This window comes from Zingiber officinale, chromosome 8A (genome assembly GCF_018446385.1).
Source record: "Zingiber officinale cultivar Zhangliang chromosome 8A, Zo_v1.1, whole genome shotgun sequence".
Lineage (NCBI taxonomy): Eukaryota > Viridiplantae > Streptophyta > Magnoliopsida > Zingiberales > Zingiberaceae > Zingiber > Zingiber officinale.
In genome coordinates this window covers 47,178,876-47,205,624 of record NC_056000.1, presented here as the reverse complement: position 1 = coordinate 47,205,624, position 26,749 = coordinate 47,178,876, and the positions used below count along the sequence as shown (strand labels likewise).

At 38.8% G+C, this 26,749-nt stretch overlaps 1 long non-coding RNA gene across 1 annotated transcript; it reads right to left on the bottom strand.

Annotated features, from left to right (window-relative positions):
- Positions 1 to 21,175: 21,175 nt before the first annotated feature.
- On the bottom strand, positions 21,176 to 22,502 carry LOC122008426. The gene is made up of 3 exons (XR_006119284.1): positions 22,456 to 22,502; positions 22,224 to 22,370; positions 21,176 to 21,203 (listed from the first exon to the last, which is right to left on the bottom strand). It is a non-coding gene; the product is annotated as an uncharacterized LOC122008426 (long non-coding RNA).
- Positions 22,503 to 26,749: the final 4,247 nt, after the last annotated feature.

Here is a 26,749-nt window from a genome sequence, read left to right as displayed (position 1 = left end):
TTTAAATAGTAAATCTGTGATTAGAAATTCATAATTATTCTGTCATAATCATTTGTATAAAAACAATTAAAAATAAAATCATAAATCGTAAGTATTTCAAAGCAATGCCACTCTGATAATTTATAAGGGTAGTATTAAATTAATTATTAGCCCTATGTGAATAAACGTTAAACTCTAATTATTTTTCTTAATTACTTAATATTTTAATAAAATTAATTTTGATTTTATTAAATTAGGAAACACTCACTATAGCAAAAAGATGAATACGCTCACCCTCAACGTCCCCGTCAATCTGTCCCAAGGTCAAAAATTAGGAAGCACTCACGACAGATAATGCAAAAGCTCAGCATCTCATGATTACACACCTTATTTAAAGAAAAAATTAATATAAATACATCTTAATTGGGAATTAATGACAACATACACTCTTTCATACAACACTTAAAAAATCATTCAAGATTATGTTGTCCCCTTTCAAAAGTTATTATTATTATTATTATCACATATCTCATAAAATTTATATAAAAATAAGAAATTTAATTGACATTCAATATTAGTATACATGGATTCCATGAATTTTATCATCGATCATCAGAATAAATTAAAAAATTTACTGGGCAGCCTATAAACTAATATTCTTAGATCAGCTGTTAAATTAAGGAAAAATTTAGTTATTAATTTATTAAAACTAAGAGTCGATTCTTAAATACCTAATTTACTCGTCCACGGAGTTGCTCAGGTATATAGGACAAGTGAGACATCATTTTCTTTCTTCTTTACCATTTTGATGAACGTTCCAGCCTCCCTTTTAATTTGTGCAGGTCGCAATTGGGAATGAGTTTGGAACTCTAAGATCTTTACCAACCTAGTAGCAAGCACCTTCATCACAAAAGTACTCCTAGCTGAGAATCATCTAGCATAACTTGAACAAAGCATACTCCCTCTCAATATTTAAATGGACCTTAAATAGCTCATTTTGATTTTGTAAATATCAATCTGCACTAGTATAATTGTTCTATATATGGACTGTACATGGTCGTATTCAGGAATTAAAAATAGACTGAGCTTTGAGTATGAGACAGATGGACGGTGGATTGGATTTTAAGCGTGGAAGGGTTTAATATGTTAGGGTCGATTGATCTTAGAAGGAGGTGAATAATTCATCGTGCTTCGATTGCTTGTTTTGATGATGTTGTTGTAGCGGAAAACACTTAAGCAATTCTCACTACGCTAACACAAGGGATTTACTTGATATCCATCTCAAAAAGAGGTGACTAATCTAAGGATCCGACCCTCACTCACTCATCTACTATGAAATAACTCCTTCTCGGTAACTACCAGAGGCGGAGAAACTTCGTACAAGCTCACACACATAGATATACAAGAGGAATGAAATACAAGCTATGATACAATATCAAATCTAACAAGATCTGTGAAACCCTAGCTTGCTTCTCCTTCTTATATGGAACGACTCTTGATCTTGAAAGTGCAGCAACACTTTACTCCAAAAAACTTCAAGAACTGTGAGAAGAAAAATAATGGAGAGATAGGGTTATCGAATTGCTGCATGAAAGAAGGATTTTGAGCATTTCCTTCACAACGATCATATCTCAATCAATTGGAGAGGCTTGAATCGATTGGATGATCGATTCAGAGTACCTCTGTGCTCTGTTGGAGAAGGCTTGAATCGATTAGTTGATCGATTCAGCCTTTCTTGTGACCCACGCGATTTTCAGCCCACAATCGATCGACTGATTGATTGATGATGCCCAATCAATCAGTTGATCGATTGGAAAGTCCTCTGTGGTCGCAATTTCGTTTCCCAATCGATCAGCTGATCGATTGGTCCAGCCTTCATTCGTGCACACAACCAATCGATCGACTAATCAATTGGACTACGGTCCAATCGATTGGTTGATCGATTGGCCTCCCTTTGACTTGCTTAAATCAAGTCTAGGATCCCCAATTTTAATATCCGATCAACTATGACCTATTGGAACTCCTTATGTCTAGCATTCAGTCAATCTTGACCTACTGGGACTTCTTCACCAAGTGTGTCACGCCCCGGGGGAGTCCCTGTCCGAAGAAAATTTCGGCAGCACCTCCCCTGTACGGCTAACAATCTGAAGCATTTCTACAGACACAATATACATCAGCCACATACGGCTGGAATATATACACAACCACGCAGTTAATAATCTCAGCCTACACGGCTGGACAAATATAACAACAACCATGCAGTTATATATATTTTTATCAGCCCACTAAGTGTGTCACACCCCGGGGGAGTCCCTGACCGAAGAAAATTTCGGCAGCACCTCCCCTATACAGCTAACAATCTGAAGCATTTCTACAGACACAATATACATCAGTCACATGCGGCTGGAATATATACACAACCACGCAGTTAATAATCTCAGCCTACACGACTGGACAAATATAACAACAACCATGCAGTTATATATATTTTTATCAGCCCACTCGGCTGAAATCAAAACCAACACAGCGGAAAAACATAAATACAAGCCCATACAAAATAAAACAAAACAAAACACTGCTAGCCGGCTAGGCTTACACCATACAACAACATAACACTCCGGAAACAAAACCGGAACACAAAGTCAAATACACACATTCATCTACCAAAATACAAATAAACAAAAACGGAGACAGGTCTTCTGATGTGACGTGGGGACCGGCAGGTAGGATACTCCAAGCGACTCCATAAACAACCTGGTACCTGAAAAAGATAGTGTCCATGGGGGGTGAGTTCAACAACTCAGCGAATACCAATAGACATGTCTAGTAAGATATATCTAACAGCAATAAACATGGAATACAGCTTCCTAATCATATATAGGAAAATTGCAAAACTGAAAGATAACTGAGGAAGCTGTACTCACCAGGAACTCCTATCCAGAACAAAAGGGTCGTCAAACCGAGAGTGTCATAAATCCTGTATGCATGTCAAACATATGCATCCAACCAAATGCAGCAAGCACAAGCAATAAATGCATCAATGCGTATGATGCCAATGACATGGTCACCTCTGACGCCAGTCAGCCATCCCACACACAATGGTGAGACCTAGTGGGTAAGACTGTGACAACCGTGCACTCTGACGTTACTACTCCTGATAAGTGACCGAGTGGACGGGATGCTGTCGGAGTACACCTGTCCTCCTACCCCAAATCATAAGTGGGGGAGCGCAATGCTCTCATCTCCCGGTACACCATGACGGGGAGAGATCCCTGACGTACTACCACACTGCGTCACACTACTCATGAGCGGACCAACGGAGCACCGACAGAGCCAAACTGATGTGCTACCACGCTGCGTCACGCTACCCATGAGCGGACCAACGGAGCACCGACAGTGATGTAACTGGTGATGTGCTCAATAATAATGGAGCAGACTATCGCGCAGCATGCAATCATGTGAATGGTGTATGATACTAAGCATGACAATATCCTGAATCAATCCATATATATATATAAATGTGTACCCTAGTACTAGTAAGTCAAATCCACAAATCTAGGATATACAGATCCTCTATGGTATAACAACCTAGGTCTTGAACATATCCACCTCCATAAAATATGTACCAATTGTTGGTGCAATATCCCTCAGGTCAAGGTTGACCTGGGTAACCAAGCTGAGTCTTGGTTTGGGTTTAGATGTTTGACAATAAGATATTGATTGAAGAAGAGTCAAGTAGGTCAAGGTTGACTGGATACTTGACTGGGAAGTCCTAACTGGGATGTTAGGCAAAATGAAAGACCTAGTGAGTGAAGCTAGGCAGTATGAAAGTCCTGGTGAGTGAAGCCAGGCAGAAGAAAAGTCCTGGTGAGTGAAGCCAGGCTGAAGGAAGTCCTAGTGAGTGAAGCTAGGCAGATGGAAATCCTGGTGAGTGAAGCCAGGTGAAAGTCCTAGTGAGTGAAGCTAGGCAGATGGAAGTCCTGGTGAGTGAAGCCAGGTGAAAGTCCTAGTGAGTGAAGCTAGGCAGATGGAAAACCCTAGTGAGTGAAGCTAGGTGAAAGTCCTGGTGAGTGAAGCCAGGCAAGGGAAAATCCAGATGGATCAAGGATGATCGGACATCTGGTGCTGGGAAGTCCAAGTAGGTCAAAGGATTGACTGGATACTTGGCATGAAAGAAAAGTCCAAGTAGGTCAAAGGGATTGACCGGATACTTGGCACAGAGAAAAGTCCAAGTGGGTCAAAGGGATTGACCGGACACTTAGGAAGGGAGTCCTAGCAGGTCAAGGGAGTGACTAGATGCTAGGCATGACATACCAACAGGTCAAGGTTGACCGGATGTTGGTTTGGGAGGTTTGGGACTTGGTTTTGGACAAAAATCAAGTGCTGGATCGATCAGTGGATCGATCCAGACCTGTCCCAGCGAACAGAGAGCCTCTGGATCGATCCATGGATCGATCCAGAGGTCCCAATCGATCAGTGGATCGATTGGGACGCGGCTGCTTCGCGCGATAAGCGCTGGATCGATCCAGGCATTTTCCCAGAGCACAGAGGCGCTCTGGATCGATCCGTGGATCGATCCAAAGCCTCCCCGATCGATTGGGAACATTCGAATCGATCGGGATCCGACCGTTGGCGTCGATAAAGGCCGCAGCGTTCATTTCCTTCGGCATCTCTTCTCCGATTCACTCCAGATCTTCGCCAGCTCCTCCACAGCACTCTCAAAGCTCGTGATCGCCAGTTCTTGAAGGTTCTTGGAAGCTCTCCGAGTCAAGAGGCGGATCAAAGACAAGAAGAGAAGCTAGGGTTAGGGTTTTCTGCATTCATTGTAAGCTTTGCGCTTGTATTTTGTTTCCCTTTCCTTCTTCTTGTACCGAGAGTCTTGTAGGGCTTCTCCGCCCTTGGTAGTTACCATAAAGGAGAGTTTTATTTAGTGGAGGGTGTGTGTGTTGGTGTGGATCCTTGGATTAGTCACCTCTTGTGAGGTGGATACCAAGTAAACCAACCGTGTTAGCGTTGTTGTATTTGTTTCTGTATTTTCCGCTGCATATTCTTGAAGAAACAAGCAACGCCGAGCAACGAGCGAACGCGACGAGCTATTCACCCCCCCCCCCTCTAGCTACTTTTGGTCCTAACACCAATAATATACATGGATCAAAGCAAAAGAGTCTAGGTACACAGATCAGATATGATATAAAAATATAGGTACACATGCCAGATAATAAAAATCCAGAATCTAGTCCTAAACTCAGTAAAGCATGGTATGTCACTTACTCTAGGAACTAAGGTACTCATGGCAATAATCACGAGGTATAAACATGGATACATAACAAGCGACAAAACAGAACATGCTAGGGGTATCAAACCGTGACATACCAAAGATAAACATGATCATTGCTTGTAGCTATAAAATACTATGCATATCCAATTGACAATATCATAAAAGATAAGTCAAGAGGTACCCACCTCCAATAGAGGATCGTATCCGGTCTAATCCAATGTCGAGATGCTCGTCTCGCATCAAAGTCCTGTAATACATGGTATATCGATTTAGCTAATTACATATAAATTAATTAGTTAAATCAAATCTCCGAGAAGCTAACCTAAATCCAAATCTAATTATAAATCTTAATTGGAGCATCTAACTCCTCAATCAAACCCCCACATCTGATAATCATTTCTATGATCTGAATAACAATCATTAAATCATATAACCATCATGTATCATCTACCTACACAATACAATAAGATATGGTTTCATTCTATAGAAGAAAAAAAAATCAGATGCTAACTCCTTACACATCCCCTTCTCCTCATCAAATCAGAACAATTAACTACTGAATGTCATCACTCTACATTAACCCGAAAGCTGAATAAAACTCACCTCAATCTGGATGATCAGCCGGTGCTCCACAGCTGGAGCTACAATGAAGTTATTGCTGAGAACAAAACCGGAATTGCTGTTGCGAAAACCAGAACCACCATTCCCAAATTAGCATAACCTTCCACTCCAACACAGTGATCCTCATGGCAGAATTGGACAAAATAGAGCACAAAATCGAGATCCAATCCCTTACCTCTCAGTCACACCGCCAGATCTCCATAGCTCTTTGTCGCCTATTCGGGCTCTCAGCTTCCAGCGATCTAGGGCACAGGTGCGCCAGCAACGATCTAGGGTTCGGCTGCCCGCCGATAGGGCAGAGGGAAGGAGAGGAAAGGCGGCGCCAGTAGGTGCTGGACGGTGCTTGGGTATGGAAGCTAGGGCAACGAGCACAGAGAGGGGAGAAGGCGTCGGGAGAGGCTTGGCAGAGAGGGATAGCAGAGATATGGAAGAGGAAACGACTTCGACGCCGCGCAGAGGCCAGGAGGAGACTTCGGGGCAGAGACGAAGAGAAGAATCGAGACTCCTTGGTTGCCCCTTTTGTCCGCGAGAGAGGAGAGGAAGAAGAAGCGCTGGCGTCGAGGACGGCTTGGGCATGCGAGGAGGGGAAGAGGATCGGGCTCGGGAAGAAGAAGGCTCGACGCGATGGGAAGAGGAACGGGCGGAGAAGGAAGTTAGGGCACGATAAGAAATAGAGGAAAAGAAGAAGAAAAATAAATAAATAAATAAAAATATTAAAACATTTCCTCGTTTAAATGGGGTAACCTAAACAAGCTTTCCCGGACCCCGTTTTTATCCCCGTAACCTGAGCCATACGATCTCCGAAAAATTCCAGAAAAATTTCTAAAAATTCTGGAAAATTCCCTTATCATTATTCACCATTTTTCGGTATTTTACAAAGTGTCCAGTCAATTGTTTGACCCACTTGGACTTTTTTCCTCGTGCCAAGTGTCCAGTCAACCTTGACCCACTTGGACTTACCGTCTCGTGTTAAGTGTCCGGTCCTCCATGATCCACTTGGACTTCCACTAGATGTCCGATCACCCTTGACCCATCTAGATTTCCTTGTGTCAAGTATCCGGTCAATCCTTTGACCTACTTGGGCTTCCCAACACCAGGTGTCCGGTCAACCTTGACCCACCTAGATCTCCACGTGTCTGACTTCACTTGCCAGGTATTTCCATCGGTCTAGCTTCACTCACTAGGACTTTTCATCTGCCTGACTTCATTCACCAGGACTTTCCATCTGTCTGGCTTCACTCACCAGGACTTTCCATCTGTCTAGCTTCACTCACCAGGACTTTCACCTAACTTCACTTATTAGGATTTTTCCATTGCCTAGCTTCACTCACTAGGTCTTTCACCTGACTTCACTTATTAGGATTTCCAACTGGCTGGCTTCATTCACCAAGACATTCCCTTACCTAACCTCCAGTTAGGAATTTCCCAGTCAAGTATCCAGTCAACCATTTGACCTACTTGACTCTTCTTCACATCAGACTGGTCAAACCTTGACTAGAGGGGAATTACTCCAACAATCTCCCCAACGGACGATTGCTCCTATAATCTCCATATATTGTCAAACATCGAAACCTAAGTATCAAGACTCAAGCTTGAGCCAACTCAAGCTCAGTCAACCTGATCAACCTTAACCCAGGGATATTGCACCAACAATCTCTCCCTTTTTGATATATGATAATACCTTTAAGTTAGACTAATCTCATAGCCTCAACTTTTTCTTGCCAATGCATGAATGAGTGTTTCTTTTATTCTCTCCCTTTCCTAGAGGGTAAACTCCCCTGTTGGATAATGAAGGTTTCTTTCATTCCTCAACTTTCTTAGATGGGCGGTGAAGGCCTAACTTAAATCCTACATTCCCTCCTATTGGTACACAACTCTCCCCCTGAAGAGTTACTCAACGTTGTTCACAACCTATCATGTTGGTCACAACATCACAATGAAGGTCTCATACCCTTCATTGTATCCAATGTTCACCCTTGAACATTAAACCTCTTCACCCTTGAGCATTCATCATTCCAACAATGAAGGTCTCATATCCTTCATTGTAGCCAATGCTCACCCTTGAGCATTAATCTACTTCATAATGCTCATCCTTGAGCATTCACAACTTAACAACGAAGATATTCATTCTCTATTGTGTTTCAATGTTCAACTTTGAGCATTTATTCTAAAGAAGGTTAACTACCTTCCAAGTGTTTGAAAAATAATTTTCATGTCCTTAAAGAGTAACTCCTCCTAAAAATATGCTCCAAACTTCTTTTATTACACCAACAATGGCTTACAATCCCTAAACCTTTAAGAAACCCAAAAACTTGATGTTTGGAGGTTTAACAGATTCAATATTGAAACCAACCTCATCCTAAACTTCAATATAGTGTTCCTTAACCATTTCTCCTTGTTTTCATCATGAAAATTACTCTTAAATGTATATAAATATATTCCAAGGAATTGGGAGTGGTTAATGAGGCTAAAAAGGCTTAAAGTGCTAAAATCAGGCTTTCCCAGCCAAAATCAGCCTTTTTAATCGATTGGGTTGGAACTCAATCTATTGGCACCAATTTAATTGATCGCTCGATCGATTGAAGCTGTTTTAATCGATCCACTGATCGATTCTGAAATGTTTTGTTCGCATAAAATATCTTTGAATTGATCGATTGATCGATCCAGCCAGAGTTGAATCGATTGGTTGATCGATTTAGCGAGCTTCTGCTCGCGAAAATCCCCTTTCTCAATCGATTGACTGATCGATTGAACCTGCCCAATCGATCGGCTGATCAATTGGGGTTCTGAGTTTCTGAAATCTAATTTCAACAAAAATTCAGAAATACCCTAAAAATTCTATAAAATTCTAAAAATCATGAAACTTCTTGTAGACACTATTTAGGATATATATTATCATGGAAAAATAGTTCTCTAAGAAAATACACTTTATTTTCAAAGATTGACACAAGCTTAAAAACTTGTAAAAACTTCAATGTTTCTTCTAAGTTTGTATCTAACTTTTCAATGATGATTGCTATCAAAAAATAGCCTTCACCAAAGTTTTCCAAAGTATATTTAAAATGTTTTTCAAAATCAATTTCCAACCATGTTTGATCCTGTCCGAAAGTCGAGGAGGTGGATGCTGGGGATGTGACACTCTTACTGACCCCAAGGGACTTTGCTCCTGCCTCCGAGGGACTTTGCTCCTGCCTCCGAGGGTCTTTGCTCCTGTCTGCAACACAAGCAGCGTTAGTGCCGAGCCAGGGAAGGGATTCCCGACGATGGCCCTCCGACGCTCAAGTCAGTATCCGGCGAGGCAAGAAACAGAGGAAAACTATAGCGCAACTGTAGAGATGGTGAGAAAAGCATACCTCCGTCGATGCCTGGACCCCCTTTATATAGGGTTCATGTAGTGTGTGCACATGCTTCTTAAAGCGGGTGCACTTTCCCAAACCTTCCGTGAATAGTCATGTCGGTAAAGTGTCCCTGATACAGTACCTTAACGAGCCGGATATATCTCTGAAATGATAGTGGAAGCTTCCGTTGTACGATCTTCTGCCTGGCCATGCCGCCCGTCAGCGACACTAACTCCCAAAAGGATGTTGAAGGATATCCCTTGGTGTATGTTGCTCAGCCGAACGGGTTGACCGCTCGGCTGAGAGTTCCTTGTCCGTGTTGTTCATTGCGGAGCCGAGCGGGGTGGCCGCTCGGTTGGAGTCTCTGTTGCCTGGCTGATTAATCTACTACTTGGCCGAGTGGGATAGTCGCTCGACCGATACTTCCATTGTTTGGTTGCTAAATGTGTCCAGACCGAACGGGATAATGGCTCGGCTATAGTAGCATTGTCCGCGTGTGGTTCGCTTAGCCATGACTCTACTCTGCTGATTTGGTCACTGATGTAGGGCTGAGCGGGGGCAGTCGCTCGGCCTGCTTCTGCAGACACTTGGCGTTTATTCCTGTTCTGAGCGTCTTAGCTCAGCTGGTGGCCGAGCTAGTGATGATGTCGGATCGGGTCTTTCATATTTCGTTCGGGCGAACCACTCGTTCGCCCGGCCTATGAAAGGGGGTGTTGACTGCCTTGACTTTGACCCCCACGGTGGCGAAGACCTTTCCCAAGGTGGGCCCCTCCTTATCAACGCATCACATGCCTCCCCTTCAAGTCTAGTCGAATGAGGTCATAGTCCGACTGACTGGACTATTGCATGATCAGGTTCCATCCTAATTGACCTTCAAGTCTACAGTTGCGCTATAGTTTTCCTCTATTTCTTGCCTCGTCGGAGACTGATTTGAGCGTACGAGTGTCATTGCCGGGGATCCCTTCCCTGGCTCGGCACTGACACTGCTTGTGTTGCAAGCAGGAGCAAAGTCCCTAGGAGGCAAGAGCAAAGTCCCTCGAAGGTCAGCAAGAGTGCCACGTCCCCAGCATCCACCTCCTCGACTTTCGGACAAGATTAATGTTCTTTGGGCTTAATGCACATGATTTGTACATTGGCTTTTCCAATGATTGGAGTACGCATAACTATGTGTTTAGATGAAATCAAAACTCAAATAGATGCACTAAATCAATATCTTGAGTCTTGTTCATCATCCTAGCATCTCACTTGTATCTAATGTGCACTCAAACACATACAAGTCATCTTATGGTCTTTGTGAGATGTAGGTTTTGGTTTTGCCCTAAACTAGTGATCATGTATATCAATCTAGACATTTTAGGAATTAAGAACATCCACCTACAATGTCACTTGTTAGTAAATGTCACTGTCCTTAATTACAAGGAAGTTAAAATAATGCATGATGAGTTATGACATACATCGAAAAGAAATAATTCTCAAAAGAAAATATACTATTACTGCATGATGTATGTATGTCATGACATGATATTTTTGTTTGTTTTTCATAATGAGCATGAATGCAACATATGATGTCATGACATATGATGAGCAAACAAAGCATGACAAATTAGTATAAATAAAATATACCTAAATAACCTATCTAAGTATCCTTAATTCCTTAGCTAAATTAAAATTAATCCTAGATTGCCCATATTTTCTCAACAAAATGTCAAAATCCAACTTGACATTTTTTTTTACCTTTCTCTATTTGTGCCAATTAAAATTAAGTCTAATTCCTCAAATTTTGGCATATTTTCTTCATCCAAAGAGTAATCGATTTATCCTTTTCATTTTTAAAGGTTAATAAAAACCTTGAAAATATCTCCAAGTGTCAATTTTATCAAGGTTAGGTTAACCACTCTACCCATTTAGAGTTGACATTCTCTAAACTCATCTAGGGTGTAGAGAATATACTCCTTGGAATCCAAAACCTATTGGTACTCCTTGGATGCTCTAGGTACTCACTAGGAATAACTTCCATAGTTACCTTCCCAATGACCTTTCCAGGCTTCTCAGGAGCCTTGGTCACTTTCTCTAGGTCAACTCTAGGGATTGCTTCCCTTGTGACCTTCTTAGTGACTTTCTTGGACTTTCTTAGAAGTCTTAGTCACGTTGACCGCTAGACTTAGGTTTGGCTCCATAACTATATGGAACCCTATGGTATAAAGTCACATCCTTCTTAGCCTTAGATTTGTATCCCAAACCTCTATGACCATAGGATGACTCTTGTTTATATAAACCTAGGTTTTGCTCATTTCGATCCTTAAAAATATTTTTCATTTTCTTTAGGGTCTTTTCTAATTTATCAAGTCTTGACCACAAGGCTTAGTTTTCCAACATTAAATCCTTAGATTTTGATTTTACTTGATCCCTATGAGCATTTATATTTTTAGGCCTATAAATAAAATCCTTAGAGTTATTACCTAATTTGTCTACCTTCCTAGCCTTATGTGTAATAGTCTTAGCATGATGGACCACATGATTTTCCTTAATTATATCATGCTTTATATTTTCATGATAAATAGCATGAAAATGATATAAACCAGACCTAGCATGCTTTTTTATCATGACTTAAAGGGATAGGCTCAACAAATGATACATTGGGTTTGCTTTTAAGAGCTCTCCCTTGACTTGAGCTTCCTTCTTGGGCTTTGGCCGGTTTCTTCACCTTAGGACATTAACTCCTATAATGCCCTCTTTAATTGCAAGAGAAGCACACAATGTGCTCCTTGCCCTTGCGTTCCATGGGACCAACTCTCTTGGGCTTCTCCTTGCCCTTGGGTGCCACTTGGCCCTTTTTCTTGGCCAATTTTGGACACTTACGCTTATAGTGTCCTCTTTCCCTACACTCAAAGCAAATAATGTGATTTTTATTATTTAAACTTGAAATTGTTATAACTTTGCTTGTAGGGGGCACACATGATCCTCCATTTGATTTTTCTTGATTTGTGGAGGTGACACCATCTTCTTCTTCATTTGACTCGGAGGTAGATACTTCTTCTTACCTCGGTGTTAATGAATGACGCTCCCCCTCGATCCTAGAAGTGGAGGCCTCTTCATTTTCATCCTCTTGCACATGAAACAAAGAGTATGCTCCCTCTTTGATCTTTTGGTTGCGCTCCTTTAAGGATGAAGCTTCTTGGACTTCTTCTTCAGAAGTTGAGCATCTCTCAACTTCAGAGTCCTCTTCCTCTTGGTCTTGATCCATGAGTTGCTCTCTTTGAATTTCTCTTGATTTGATACAGTGGAGGGAACCTCATGAATCTTCGCCAATTTGCTTCAAAGCTCGTTGGCATTCTTGTATTCTCCAATTTGAGTCAAAATATTACTTGGCAATAAATTAACCAATAGTTTGATCACCTTGTCGTTTGCCTCACTTCTTTGAATTTGCTCTTGACTCCATTTATTCTTCTTGAGAAGCTTGCCCTTTGAATTTGTTGAAGCTTCAAAGCCTTCCATTAGAGCAAGTCATTGCTTTATCTCCATCATGAAGAAGTTTTCAATTCTTGATTTCCAAGAATCGAAGCTTGTCGATATGTATTTTGGAGGCACCCTTGTGTCGAATCCAAGTCCATCTTGGAATTCCATTTAAAGTCGAGTCTTTTGATGAAGTCTTTGACTTTTGAAATTTGCTTCAACTTCTTCTCCTTCTAGCTCGTTGCCCTTTTCGACGATGATTCCGGTGAAGAGCGACTTTACTCGGATATCACTTGTTAGGATCGATTGATGCTAGAGAGGGGGGGGGGGGGGGGGGAATAGCTCGTCACGCTTCGGTTGCTTATTTTGATGATGTTGTTGCAGCGGAAAATACTCAAGCAACTCTCACAACGCTGACACAAGAGATTACTTGGTATCCACCTCAAGAAGAGGTGACTAATTCAAGGATCCGACCCTTACTCACTCATCCACTATGAAATAACTCCTTTTCGATAACTACCAGAGGCGGAGAAGCCTCGTACAAGCTCACACACACAGATATACAAGAGGAACGAAATACAAGCTAATACAATATCAAATCTTACAAGATCTGTAAAACCCTAGCATGCTTCTCCTTCTTGTATGGAACGTCTCTTGACTTTGGAAGTGCAGCAACACTTTGCTCCAAGAAAGCTTCAAGAACGGACGTGAACCTGTGAGAATCGTGAGAAGAAAAACAGTGGAGAGATAGGGTTATCGAACCGCTGTGAGGAAGAAGGCTTTTGAGCGTTTCCTTCGCAACGGTCATATCCCAATCGATTGACCAATCGATTGGGGAGGCTTGAATCGATTGGATGATCGATTCAGAGCGCCTCTGTGCTTTGCTGGAGAAGGCTTGAATCGATCAATTAATCGATTCAGCCTTTATCGCGACCCGCGCAATTTCCAGCCCCTAATCGATCGACAGATTGATTGGCGGTGCCCAATCGATCAGTTGATCGATTGGAAGCTCCTCTGTGGTTGCGATTTCGCTTCTCAATCGATCAGCTAATCGATTGGTCCAGCCTTCATTCGTGCACACAACCAATCGATCGACTAATCGATTGGACTACGGTCCAATCGATTGGTTGATAGATTGGCCTCCCTTTGACTTGCTTAAATCAAGTCTAGGATTCCCAATTTTAATATCCGGTCAACTATGACGTGTTAGAACTCCTCATGCTTAACATCCAGTCAATCTTGACCTACTGGGACTTCTTCACCAAGTGTCCGGTCAATCGTTTGACCCACTTGGACTTTTTTCCTGGTGCCAAGTGTCCAGTCAACCTTGACCCACTTGGACTTACCGTCTCGTGTCAAGTATCCAGTTCTTCATGATCCACTTGGACTTCCACCAGATGTCCGATCACCCTTGACCTACTTAACTCTTCTTCACATTAGACTGGTCAAATCTTGACCAGAGGGGAATTCTCCAACAATTTCCTTAATCGGACGATTGCTCCTGCAATCTCCATATATTATCAAACATCGAAACCTAAACATCAAGACTCAAACTTAAACCAATTTAAACTCAATTAACCATTTAACCTGATCAACCTTCACCAGGAATATTGCACCAACATAATATTCACTGCAGTGTACATAGATGGATCCAGGAATTATAAATATTATAATTGAATATAATTTATATAATCGATTAATTTAATTTTAAATTTCATCTTTATTCTCGGCATAAACCAGTACATTATTGAATATTAATTAATATTGGACGAAGTCAAACATATGATTCCGTACGTTGACGATAAAAAGTGTTAAAAAAAAATAACACTCTAATATATTTCAGTATTTATTAAAATTTATTAAGTTATGAGTTTTTAATACACAACACTCTAATGAATATTTTTTTTCAATTGACTAAATATAAGAATCAAATAAATAAAAAATTGATAATTACTTATAGCATAGTAGTTTTTTGTTAAATGGATAAAATTAGTTGTCAATTAGTTAAACACAACATGAGATATATTTACCCTCTACCAAAAAATTTCATGTCAATAGAAATATTTTACATCATGTTAAATCATTTTAGACTTTATTTTTGGATTCTACCCAAAAAAAAATTATGCCAATAAAGATATCTTACATTCTTAATTTCATGAGTTTTTTTAAATATTTATAATATGAGACTTTAATTAAATCTCAATAATAATTTTTATCTATAATTATAATTACAACATAAAACATAATCATTTTGTGTTTAGAACTTCTTGAATATTGTCGTTCATATGATGGTCATATTATCTCATGTAATATTTATTATAGTAATTTCTATGCTTTGTGTATTTTTTTGTGAAATTATAGGCATGTACATTGGAATAAAAAGGAATATTAAAGTAAAAAACGAACGGAAAGAAAATTAAATAACGATGCCTTAAAACGTCAAAGTCTTAATTAAACTTTAACATAATAAAAATTGTATGACATAAACTAAAATTGCACTAATTTAAATCTAAGAAATTTAAAACCTAAATGAAAATCTTAAAAACAATATACAGATCTAGAATCGATGACGAAATTCAAAACTTTTCAGTCAAATATATCCAATATCAGAAGAAGCAAAAACTCAAAACAAATTAAAAATAAGTATTTCCTCAAGGAACTTATATATAAGAAATGGAGCTAGGTCCTTCAACGCGTTATATTTCTAAGGTCTAGAATTTCTAATATATGGCATTGATAGAAACAACAGAAAATGTAAATAAAAGATTTAAGTACGTAGTTACCAAAAGATTACTGACTCCATAAGAAGGAGAGAGCAACAGCTCGTCCTAAGACAAGTTCGTCCAAGGGAAACAATGGGAACTTGATATAGAAAGAATGTGGAGATCAGGCCCGGACCTTTAATAGAAGTTGTGAGGCAAGTGCCTCGGGCCCCCAAATTTCAGGGACACCAAAATTTAAAAAAAAAATATATATATATATAATATATATATATCTCGAGGAATATATATATATATATATATATATATATATGATATATCATGCGCGATGTGCACAGTACGTCACTGTGCACGTCGCGCAGGATATTAGTTTTAAATTTTTTTTTTTAATTATTTTTTAAAATTTTGAATTAAAAAAATAATTAAAATATTTTTTTAAGATTTTATTTTAGGGTTGAGGCTTTTCTATTGGGTTATAATTTGTAAGTTATTTTTATTTTTAAGATTTTAATTCTAGGGTTCAGACTTTCCAGTTGAGTTATAGTATTTTGTAAAAAAAAAAAAATTTAAAAAAAAAATTTAAGTATTTATGGAGTATTGTAATGTATTTAGGGGATATATTCATGGCTTAGGGATATATAAAAGAAAATATTGGTTTTTTTTTAAATTCAAAGTCTAAAAAAAAATAGTAGATTTTGTCTGTTATTATTTTTTTTTAAAAAAATTGAATTAAAAAAATTAATTAAAATATTTTTTTAAAATTTTATTTTAGGGGTGATGTTTCTCAATTGGGTTATAATTTTTAAGCTGTTTTTTTTTTAAGATTTTATTTCTAGGGTTTAGACTTTCTAGTTGGATTATAGTATTTAGTAAAAAGAAAAATTGAAAATGAAATAAATTTAAATATTTATGGAGTATTGTAATATGTTTAGGGGATATATTTATGTATTATGGATTTATCTAATGAAGTATTAATTTTTTTAATTCAAATTCAAAAAAAAACATATCAACACTAGTCTACGAATTTTAAAAAAAAACGTCCTGTTGTTATTTTAATTTAATTTTATTTTTAATTTCCTTGCCGGCTTGTTTTAATTTAATTTTATTTTTAATTTCTTTGCCGGCTTGCCCTAAACGCTGTCGGCTGTTGCTTCTCCTCTCCGCATATCAGTTCGCCCCTTGGCCAAACGGTAGCAGAACTCCGTCGTTTTGCTATCAGCTCTACCTTTGTGACTTACGTCACTGTTCCTGTTTCCATCGGCGACTCAACGACGGCTGATTCATCTTCCGCTCACCTTGACGGCTTGTCTTCCCTGCAGTTTGCGCCAATCAAATTTAAAGATTCCAGTGATATGATCTGAGTTGCAGTTACTTAATCGCTCGCACTGTTCTTGATCATCTCTTCTCCTGCTTCTTAAGATCGGTGACTTGTGACTTGTGACTTTGAGGGCACCATTTTTTTATGCTCGTCTCAGACCCCAAAATCACAGGTCCGGCACTGGTGGAGATGAATGTAGAAGAGGGCAACTAAAGAAAAGTAAAGGGGCGAATTAACGAGCATCCAAAGTATTTTTCTTAAACATAAATATCCTAAATTTTACGTAAAAAAATTATTGTTACAGCAGCTATCTTATTCATTGATTACATGAATAGAACTTTTCTAAATTTGGACAATGAAATCTATTTCTTAAATATTAAAAATTATTTAATTTAGAATAGAGAAAAAAAAATAAGAAAAATAGATTGGATACTAAAAAATAGATATTACATAGGAAGAAAAAAATAATAAAAATAAAGATAGGATAAATTATAGGGAAATTAACTTATTGTTTAGTGAAAAATAGATATTTAAATTTAATAAAATAGTTCTATTCTAAATTTTAAATTTTTGAGAGAGTCTGATATGAATATTCTAAATCTACTGATTGTTTTCTTACATTTGCTCTTTCATTACTAGTCTGGCAACTAAAATCATGTGTGATGTATGTGAGTTTTCTGCTAAACCCTAAACCGGTTCAAATTTAAAATAAAGCTATCTACATTATTACATGCTGCGCCTGATCGTGATGCCCATTAAATATAAACTGGACAAGAAAAAATGTCAACAAAGGAGGGAAAAAGCATAACTTTAATAGCTTTGAGAGCATAATTCGCCACATGTTTTTCTGTTACTTTTTTATTTGAAAATGTGCAATTTGAGGTAAATATAGCTCTATCCACAATTATATTAGATCTAAGTTATGTGAGGAGATTCTTGATTCCCAATATTATAAATGGGCAAGGCATCAACAGATTTTGAATATATTCTTGTGACTTATTTTTATGTATATATTCTTCCACCATAATTCTTGACTTCAAAATATAATACTCTGGATCATGATTTAAAACTTTGATCCATGCAGGAGTTTAGTTCTAAATTGAAATTATAATTTCAGTATCGTATCATGATGATACAACAGGACCTTGAAGCCCTCCTCACATCTTAATTATTTATGTCTCAAAAATATAATACATTTCCAGAGCCGGCTTTAGGGGGAGGCAGCTTAGGCAGTTGCCTAGGGTCTCCTCATTTTATGGGCCTCCATATTAGATTTTAGATTTTAGATTTGTATTTAAGTTTTTTATTAAATTCGATAATGGTTTAATTTTTTGACAGACTAATTAAAATAGTCCACTTATTTTATAATTACACATGGACCATGAAAAAAAAATTCATTAACATCAATTTTTTTAAAATATCAATTATTAAGCTTTTATATTTGCATTAAAAAAATCAATTTGAGTGAAACAAAAGTCATTTCACTTTTTCCTTTTTAATTTTTGATATCTCTCATACAACTCTATCTCCATCTTACGCCTCGTTCCTACGACAAAACGCGCATTCGAGTCGCAAATTTAGAAACTCTCTAGAGAGATTGACAGTCCGACAATCTCTGATCTTCGGCTTCAATCTCGAATCTCACCAATTCAGTAGTTTGACAGTGATAATCTTGTATCTCTGATCTTCGTTTTCCAAGTTCTTATTTGAGGTGAGATTTTTTGCTTCCTTTCTTTCTATTTCCCATCCTTTTTCTACGTTTGTAGTTTGCATTGTTAGTCCGTTGCACGACCTTTGAACCTATCTTGATTATTTGAGATAGACATCACTTATTCATCTTGATTACTGAACTGTGATTATGTGAAGTTGATTTTTTTTATATAAGATTTTGTTACTTTGTATTCACATAAACCATGGCTAGTGCATTGCGCACTCAAAATAGGAGGCTACCATCTTTTATGACCTCACAACAAATAAAAATAATATTTAAATAGTTAACACCAAAAACTTGTGGATTGGTAATTTGAATTAATTTACTAATGTACATCCATATATAATTATGGTTAATCATTATTTGAGTATGCTTAATTGTAGTTAATTATTATTTTAGTATGTTCAAAGGATGGATCGATGAATCAATAATTAGTTTTCTAAAAGCAATCTGTTTATTGCAATTATTAAAGTTATAATCCAAAATGTTTTATGTATCAAAACTACTTAATGCAATTAATCCTATCATCGATTAATTTGAAAATCCTAGATATGTATTTGTTAGTATCTAAATTATATTTTATTTTATTTTTGTTAGATTTGCATTGTGAATTATGACAGGAAAAAGAAAATTTGAATATGAAATTCGAAGAGGAAAAGAATGAAAGACAAAAGATTCTTACAAAATCTCTCACTGGGTCCATGGAAAGGTACATAAATTTAAAACCTGTAGTTTCCGTAGTTGAAGATTTGACTATCATTACAAATTCGAATCAAAATTTGAATTCTGAGAATGCAATTGCTGATCAAATTTGACTGAGAATAAATTATGAATGATGGGATTCATGTAAATAATAATCATGAAGGGACTGAAATTGAAGAAAATATTAATAAGGGAATAGAAGATGCAAATGATATTGAAAATTTGAATGAAAATGTAGATATGAGTTGTGAAGACTTAGATAATTTGTTCACGGCAGAAGCTTCAATGATAGACATTACAGTCAATCTTTGTTGAATGGAGAAAAATTTAATAGATCATGGCTAGTGTACTCTCGGAAGAAGGATAAAGTATTTTGCTTTTGTTGTGTATTATTCAAAAGAGATAAAGTTATATCAAGTCCTTTGACAACAACTATTGGTTATAGTGATTGGAAAAATATTAATGCAGAGACTTAGTGTGCATGAAAGAAGCACTGATCATATAAATAGCTTAACAAACTGGATGGAGGCAGAAACAAGGTTGAGAAAAAAATTAAAAATTGATTCTTCTAATCAAAAAGTCATTGAGAAGAAAAATTTTTTTGGAGAAATGTTTTGAAGAGAATTATTAGTGTTATAAAAACTCTTGCTAACAGTAATTTGGCATTTTGTGGAAGTAATGAAAAACTTGATGACTCTAATAATGAAAATTTTTTAAGTATGATTCGTATGATTGCTGATTATGATCCAATCATGGAAGAGCATCTTCGACGCATACGAAGAAAGGAGGAACAAATTCCTGAAATATACCAATTACGTAAAATGTGGAAAACAATGTGTTTATTTTGAAAGTAGTTACCTTGGTGTGTGTTTCGCATTTGCAATATGCGAAATTTAATAGGTTTCATATTCTGCAAATGCGAAACTAATGAAAATCACAGACATGCTACGATATTTGGTATTTATATCGTGGTAATTTCAAAATGTGAAATCACATTGGACTAAAAAAACAAAGTCGGAAAATAGGAAATTCTAAACAAATGTAGAAGTTGTTTTCGGATATCTGTTAAAAAAAATCTCAAATATGAATGCTCTGTCTTAATCATGGATCAATGGAACAGTTACAGTAATTGTCACAGACTTTATCATTCCAGAGGAAATTCTTGAAATATACCTATTATTTAAAATATGGATAATGATTATTTTGAAAGGAGTTACCTGTCTATAAGTTTCTTATTTGTGAAATGTGAAATTTAATTGGTTTTGCATTTGATAAATGCAAAACTAAGAAAAAATTTGTTTTAGTTTACAGCTTTTCTATTAAAACTAACAATTTTTTTGCTTCGAAAGCATTGATTTCACATTCGTTAAATGCGAAAGTAATAGTGTCGCATTTGCTAAATGCGAAACCAATACGAAAGCAATAGTTTCGCATTTGATAAATGCAAAACCAATGCTTTTGCGGTAAACCAAAAAATTCTTAGGGTAGATGTTTTCGCATTTGCTGCTTTCTGCTCCAAAACTAAGGATTTCTTTTTTTTTATTTGCTAAATGCGAAACCAATGCTGTTGCGACAAACAATAAAATTCTTATTGTAAATGCTTTCGCATTTGCTATTTTATGCTCCAAGAACTAAGGATTTTCTTTTTTTTTGTTTGCGAACTGCGAAACCAATGCTTTTGCGGCAAACCAACTTGTTCACCCAAATTCTCAGAGAAAAATACGGGCTATAGCGACATCCAACTTGTTCACTTATTTAGTTCAACAAGACAAATAAAATCATTGAATTTTTACCGTGTAGCTTCGTAACCATTAGTCAACAATGCATAATAAATCGCTTACCTCAGTTGAACAATATAAGAAACAGAAATCAATACTATTATCCAACTGAAACATCTGACAATCAAGTAAAAGTACAAACCAAAAATACTAAAATCACACAAAAAAAAATAAGTTTTTTCTTTTTAAATTTTGTATGGAAATAAAGTGGCCATCCAAAGGATTTCACAACATTTTCACATATCTAGGAGCTCATGCTTGAAGATGGATCCATCATCTCATCTGAATTGTTGCTCATGAACTATCTGTTGGGAAAAACCCGTTACAATCAGTGTGATTTTGCAACTCTTCTGAGTAAACACCAAAGTCACAAGAACTTACAATCAAGTAGGTTTGAGCAGATAATCTCAAACTGTCGACTCTAGCGAGCCGAGCCACGTGCCGAGTAGATGAGTCGTGGACACCGTGAGTTGTCGAGCAGCGCCACGTTGTGCTAAGAGTTGCTGACAGGATGTCGAGAGCTGCAACACGAACTCAGAGTGGATGCCGAGTCCAGCAGAGCGCTGTCTCCTTAAAACAGATTCGGCCCCTCCGTGGTGCTCAGAGGATTAAGTGGACGTCTGTTTCCCAGGATAAAACGGCAAGATCACGAGTACAACCGAGCACTGGTTGTCGTGACGATCTGAACTAGCTCCGAAAACTATCACTATTTCTGTTGAGCAAAAGAAGTGCACAACAGAAGGGAAAGAAACATGGGGATTCAAAGTGGAAGGGAAGCACGTGTATACAAAGCTTAGTTTTCCACACGAAACTCACTGAAGCTGTTTCTTGTGCTCTCCTTCGTTTCTGTGCTCAAGGTCTTATATAGACCTTGTGCAAGCTTGGCTTGCAAGCACAGCAAGCCACGTTGTGGCTTGCATGCTTGCCAGCAAGCCACAACGTGGCTTGCTGTTGGCTTTCATTGGCCAGCAAGCCACAACGTGGCTTGCTGGTGGTTGCAAGCAAGCCACGTTGTGGCTTGCATGCAAGCCACTTGGTTTGCAAGCTTGTTTACCATGTGGTCTTGTTTGCCATGTGGCACAAGTAAACGTGCCACGTGGCGTGTAAGTAAGCTGGCAATTTTCCATATCTTGTATGCTGGCCAACAAGTTGTTTGACTGATATAACAAATAATGGGGTTCACAAAACTACCCCTCGGGTTGTTGTCGTCCGAGCCCTAGATTTCCAACCCCCTTCGTTCCGAATCAGTCGGAAAGCCTTGCTTGCAATCGTTGTGGGACTACAACCCACACGTCGCGTTTTCATTCAATTTTTTCCAACACTACCGAGCTCCAACTCACTTGGCCCCTTCCAAAGGTGATGTTTTTAGTTGTTTCTATGCAGTTCATAAACTAACATCTAATTTCATATGATCCAGCTTTGGTGATGTAACGAACCCATTCAACTGTGTTATAACCACTTTTCTCCCATACCTGCCTAAACATAAATGCTAATAATTAGAAAAAGAAATAATTCGAGTGTTACAAATTATGGGATTGAAATATTTCAAAGATGTACCTTCAGAAAGCGGACCCGCAGACCTGATGCAGTGAACATTGGTACCTAAGAATAAAGCATAAACACACATGAACACATGATATGATACGCATTTATATGAAACAAAAGACAAATGATAGTGTGAGAAGCTGGACAAAATAAATATATATATAGAGCCTCTCTATAGTCCTGTAGAGACTTCATCCATAGCCATTCATTTTAATGTTGGGAATTTCAACCTTCCATATATAATACCTTGATTTGATGGAATCCTATATTAAAAAAGCAGATAGTACATTAAGCAAACAAATTCTATTTGGAGCTGGAATGAATTCTATCTATTTGGAGCAGATAGTACATTAAGCTCCTAGAATTCCTCAGCAACTTTCTTACAGAATCAGAATATTAACCACATGAGAACATTTGCACCTCAACAACTTCCAAGAATTTCTCAACATCATCAATATTTGAAACCAAATTTTTTATAGAGTAAAACAATCAGCAACTTGCACATAATATCTACAATCAGCAACTGCACATAATATCTGTCACGCCCCAGAGGAGTCCCTGTTCGAGAAAATTTCGGCAGCATCTCCCCTGTACGGTGGACAATTTGAAACTTTTCTACATCTCACAAATACCTCAGCCACAGGCGGCTGGAATAATAACAACAAAATAAGACATCACCACGCAGTTATATAATAGTAAACAAAACATCAATACTCTGACTCGAAATCCACCCTACTCCACTACACACGTAAAACTCAAAACCGACGAACTCACCTCTTCTGCCGTCCAGGCAGGCATGTAGTAGAATAAAAACCAAATCCAAATCCATCGATATAATAAAATCTATACCATGTCCATAAGTAAATAAATCCAGAACATAACAAGTTCAAACAGTCTAGAACAGAAAAGAGAACCAAACGAAAACCAATCACATCCTCGAGGTCTGCAGGGACCAGCAACTGGAACTCTCTCCTGACAGCATCAACCTGAAAATATCAACAATGGAGGCGGGGTGAGTCCAACACTCAGCAGGTACAATTGATATGCAAAGTAAAGAAACAACACCTAGCACTAATCATGCGTACAGTCTCCTGATAAGAAAGATAAAAATGCATCTGAAGTAAACAGGAGAATACTGTACTAACCAGGTCCTGAGTATAAGGTCAAACAGTCCGAGGGATAAGGAAATCCTGTATGCATGTCAAACATAGGTATCCAAACAATATGCAGCATATAAATGCAGCAAACACAAACACAAGCAATAAATGTATCATGCATATGATGCCAATGATGCGTCCTGGTCACCCCTGACGCCAGTCGATCATCTCACACACAATAGTGAGGCCGAGTGGGTAGGGCTGTGACAACCGTGCACTCTGTCGTCACTACTCCTGATGAGTGACCGAGTGGACGGGATGCTGTCGGAGTACACCTATCCTCCTACCCCAAATCATAGATGGGGGAGCGCAATGCTCTCAACTCCCGGTACACGATGACGGGGAGGAATCCCTGCCGGATAACACATTGTGTCACACTACCCATGAGCGGACCAACGGTGCCTAACAGAGTCCCTGCTGCAACACACTCTGCCTGAATCGACCACTAACCCATGAGTGGTGGTGTGTGCAGATCCATGTAACTGGCGATGTGCTCAACAATAATGGAGCGGACTATCGCACAGCATGCAATCATGCAAATGATGCATGTCAATAACCATATAAACATCCTGACCTAATCCATATATATAGAAAAGTGCACCCTAGGTCAACGAATCATATTGAATCAAAGGTACACAGAAGGTATAAAAACCTAGGTCCTGAACATGGTGAAGCATGGTATATCACTACCCCCTATAAGCATGTATAAACAGGTAAAATATACATGAGATGCAAACCAATCAATCAATCAAGCATGAACCAAGATTTGGGTAGTGATTTATCGAAACAGATAAAAAACACAATTAATGCAACATGTTAATTTCATTACTAAGCATATCAAAGACAAAAAGTCAAAAGTACCCGCTTCCAATCGAAATGGTCCAATCCGACAATCGAGATACTCGTCTCGAATCAAAGTCCTGTAATAAACCGTATAGTTTAGCTAAATTTAATTATAAGCAAAATAGCTAAACCAAATTATTTTTCTCCAGGAACCCTAATTAAATAGTTAATCATAGTTAACTATCCCTAATCCAAAGCTTAGGGTTTCATTCCTAACTTAACCACAAGTCAACCAAACTACACATGAACCACCAACTATATAATGAATCAAACATATCCAAACAAACTCAATTAAGTATCTTACCCAATTTAAATCTGTACAACTCTAAAGCTTCTGTCAACTGTACAACTGAAGATCGACTTGTCGCCGCTAGCAACAAAATAAATTGCTGGATCAAGGAAACCACAGCAAATCCCATTAGAATTCTTTCCCACTGTCCAATTAAGATGAGGACATCATAAAATTAGCAACACCTAATTTTCCTTACCCAACTCGTAGTCGTGCTTGTTGATCCACACCAGAACTGTGGCTACCAGTACAAATAGGTTGCTGCTGGAACAAATCGAACAAACCAAAACAGCAATTAATCCAAATTCTTGAACTCACAGAATTTCCAACCAAACTAAATCTCACCGTGGATTTGATCAAGGCAGAGAGCACTAGGGCAGCGGCGTCGGTAGGCACAGAGGTGGTGGCAATTAGCGTTAGGGCAGAAACAATCTCGGTCGACAGCAGCGGCTCGAGTTCTAGGGCAAAGGAGCAAAGGGCGCAGCCTGCGCGGAGGAGAGGACCAGGATGTGGCTCAGTCGGCGGTGGCTCTGTGCAGAACTCGGCGTGGAGAAGGCCGGCGTCGCGAGAGATGAGGGGAAAAAGGAGAGTTCGGCTCTGATGTGAGGTGATCGGAGATAGGGTGCCGAGAAGGGGAAAAACCCGCAGTGGCTTGAGTGTTGCCGGTGCGTTTCCTGATCTCAGTGGCGGAGAGGGCTCGCAATCCAAGCTCGGGCAGGGCAATCAACCGGCTGCCGGCGCTGGGGTTCCTGGCGGTTAGGGCATAGGTGGTTCGGCGGCTCGGCGCAAGGAGGAAGAGAGATCGCCTAGCAAAGGGAAAGGCTAGGGCATGCGGGAAGAATAAGAGGAAAAGAAAAAGAATAAGAAAAGAAAAAGGAAAAGAAAAATAAAACTTTTCCTCATTAAAACAGGGTAGTCTAAACAGGCTTTTCCGGACCCCGTTTTTATCCCCGTGAACTTATCCGTACGAGCTCCGAAAAATTCCCGAAAAATTTCCAAAAATTCCAGAAAATTCTCTTATTAATATTCGCTTATTTTCCGGTATTTTACATTCTCCCCCACTAATAAAAATTTGGTCCCCAAATTCCGTTATCTACCATCAGCAAGTACTAACAACAGATATAGAGTATACATGCTGAACGGTAAATAAATCACATACCTCACGTAAAAAGATGGGGATATCGAGCTCGGATCGTATCCTCAAGCTCCCAAGTAGCCTCCTCATCCGAATGATGCTGTCATCCGACTTTAACCAGCCGGATAGTCTTGTTCCGCAACTGACGCTCTTTCCGGTCGAGAATCCGTACCGAAACCTCCTCATATGTAATGTCAGGCTGAATTGGAACTGGAATATCTGCAAGCACATGCGTCGGATCGGGTACATATCTCCTCAGCATGGATATATGAAATACATCGTGCACGCCTGACAGGGACGGTGGTAGTGCCAGCCGGTAAGCTACCGCTCCGACCCTCTCCAAGATCTCGAAAGGACCAATATACCGCGAAGCTAGCTTACCCCTGAGACCAAATCTCTTCACCCCTTTCGTGGGTGAAACTCTCAGAAATACATGGTCGCCAACAGAGAACTCTAGTGGTCTGCGTCTCCGATCAGCATAACTCTTCTGACAGTCCTGTGCCTCTGACATCCTCCGTCTGATAGTACGGGCCAACTCTGCATCCTGCTGAACTCTATGAGGTCCCAACAACTGGGTCTCTCCAACCTCATCCCAAAGGACGGGTGTCCGACAAGGTCTACCATACAACGCCTCAAACAGTGCCATCTGAATAGCCGAATGGAAGCTGTTGTTGTAAGCAAACTCTACTAACGGCAGATGGTCCTCCCAACTGCCTCCGAAATCCATAACACATGACCTCAGCAGGTCCTCTAAAGTCTGAATAGTCTGCTCTGACTGTCCATCTGTCTGTGGATGGAAGGCTGTAATGAAACGGAGCTGTGTGCCCAAGGCCTACTGCAGACTCTGCCAGAAACGAGACGTGAACCGTGAATCTCTATCCG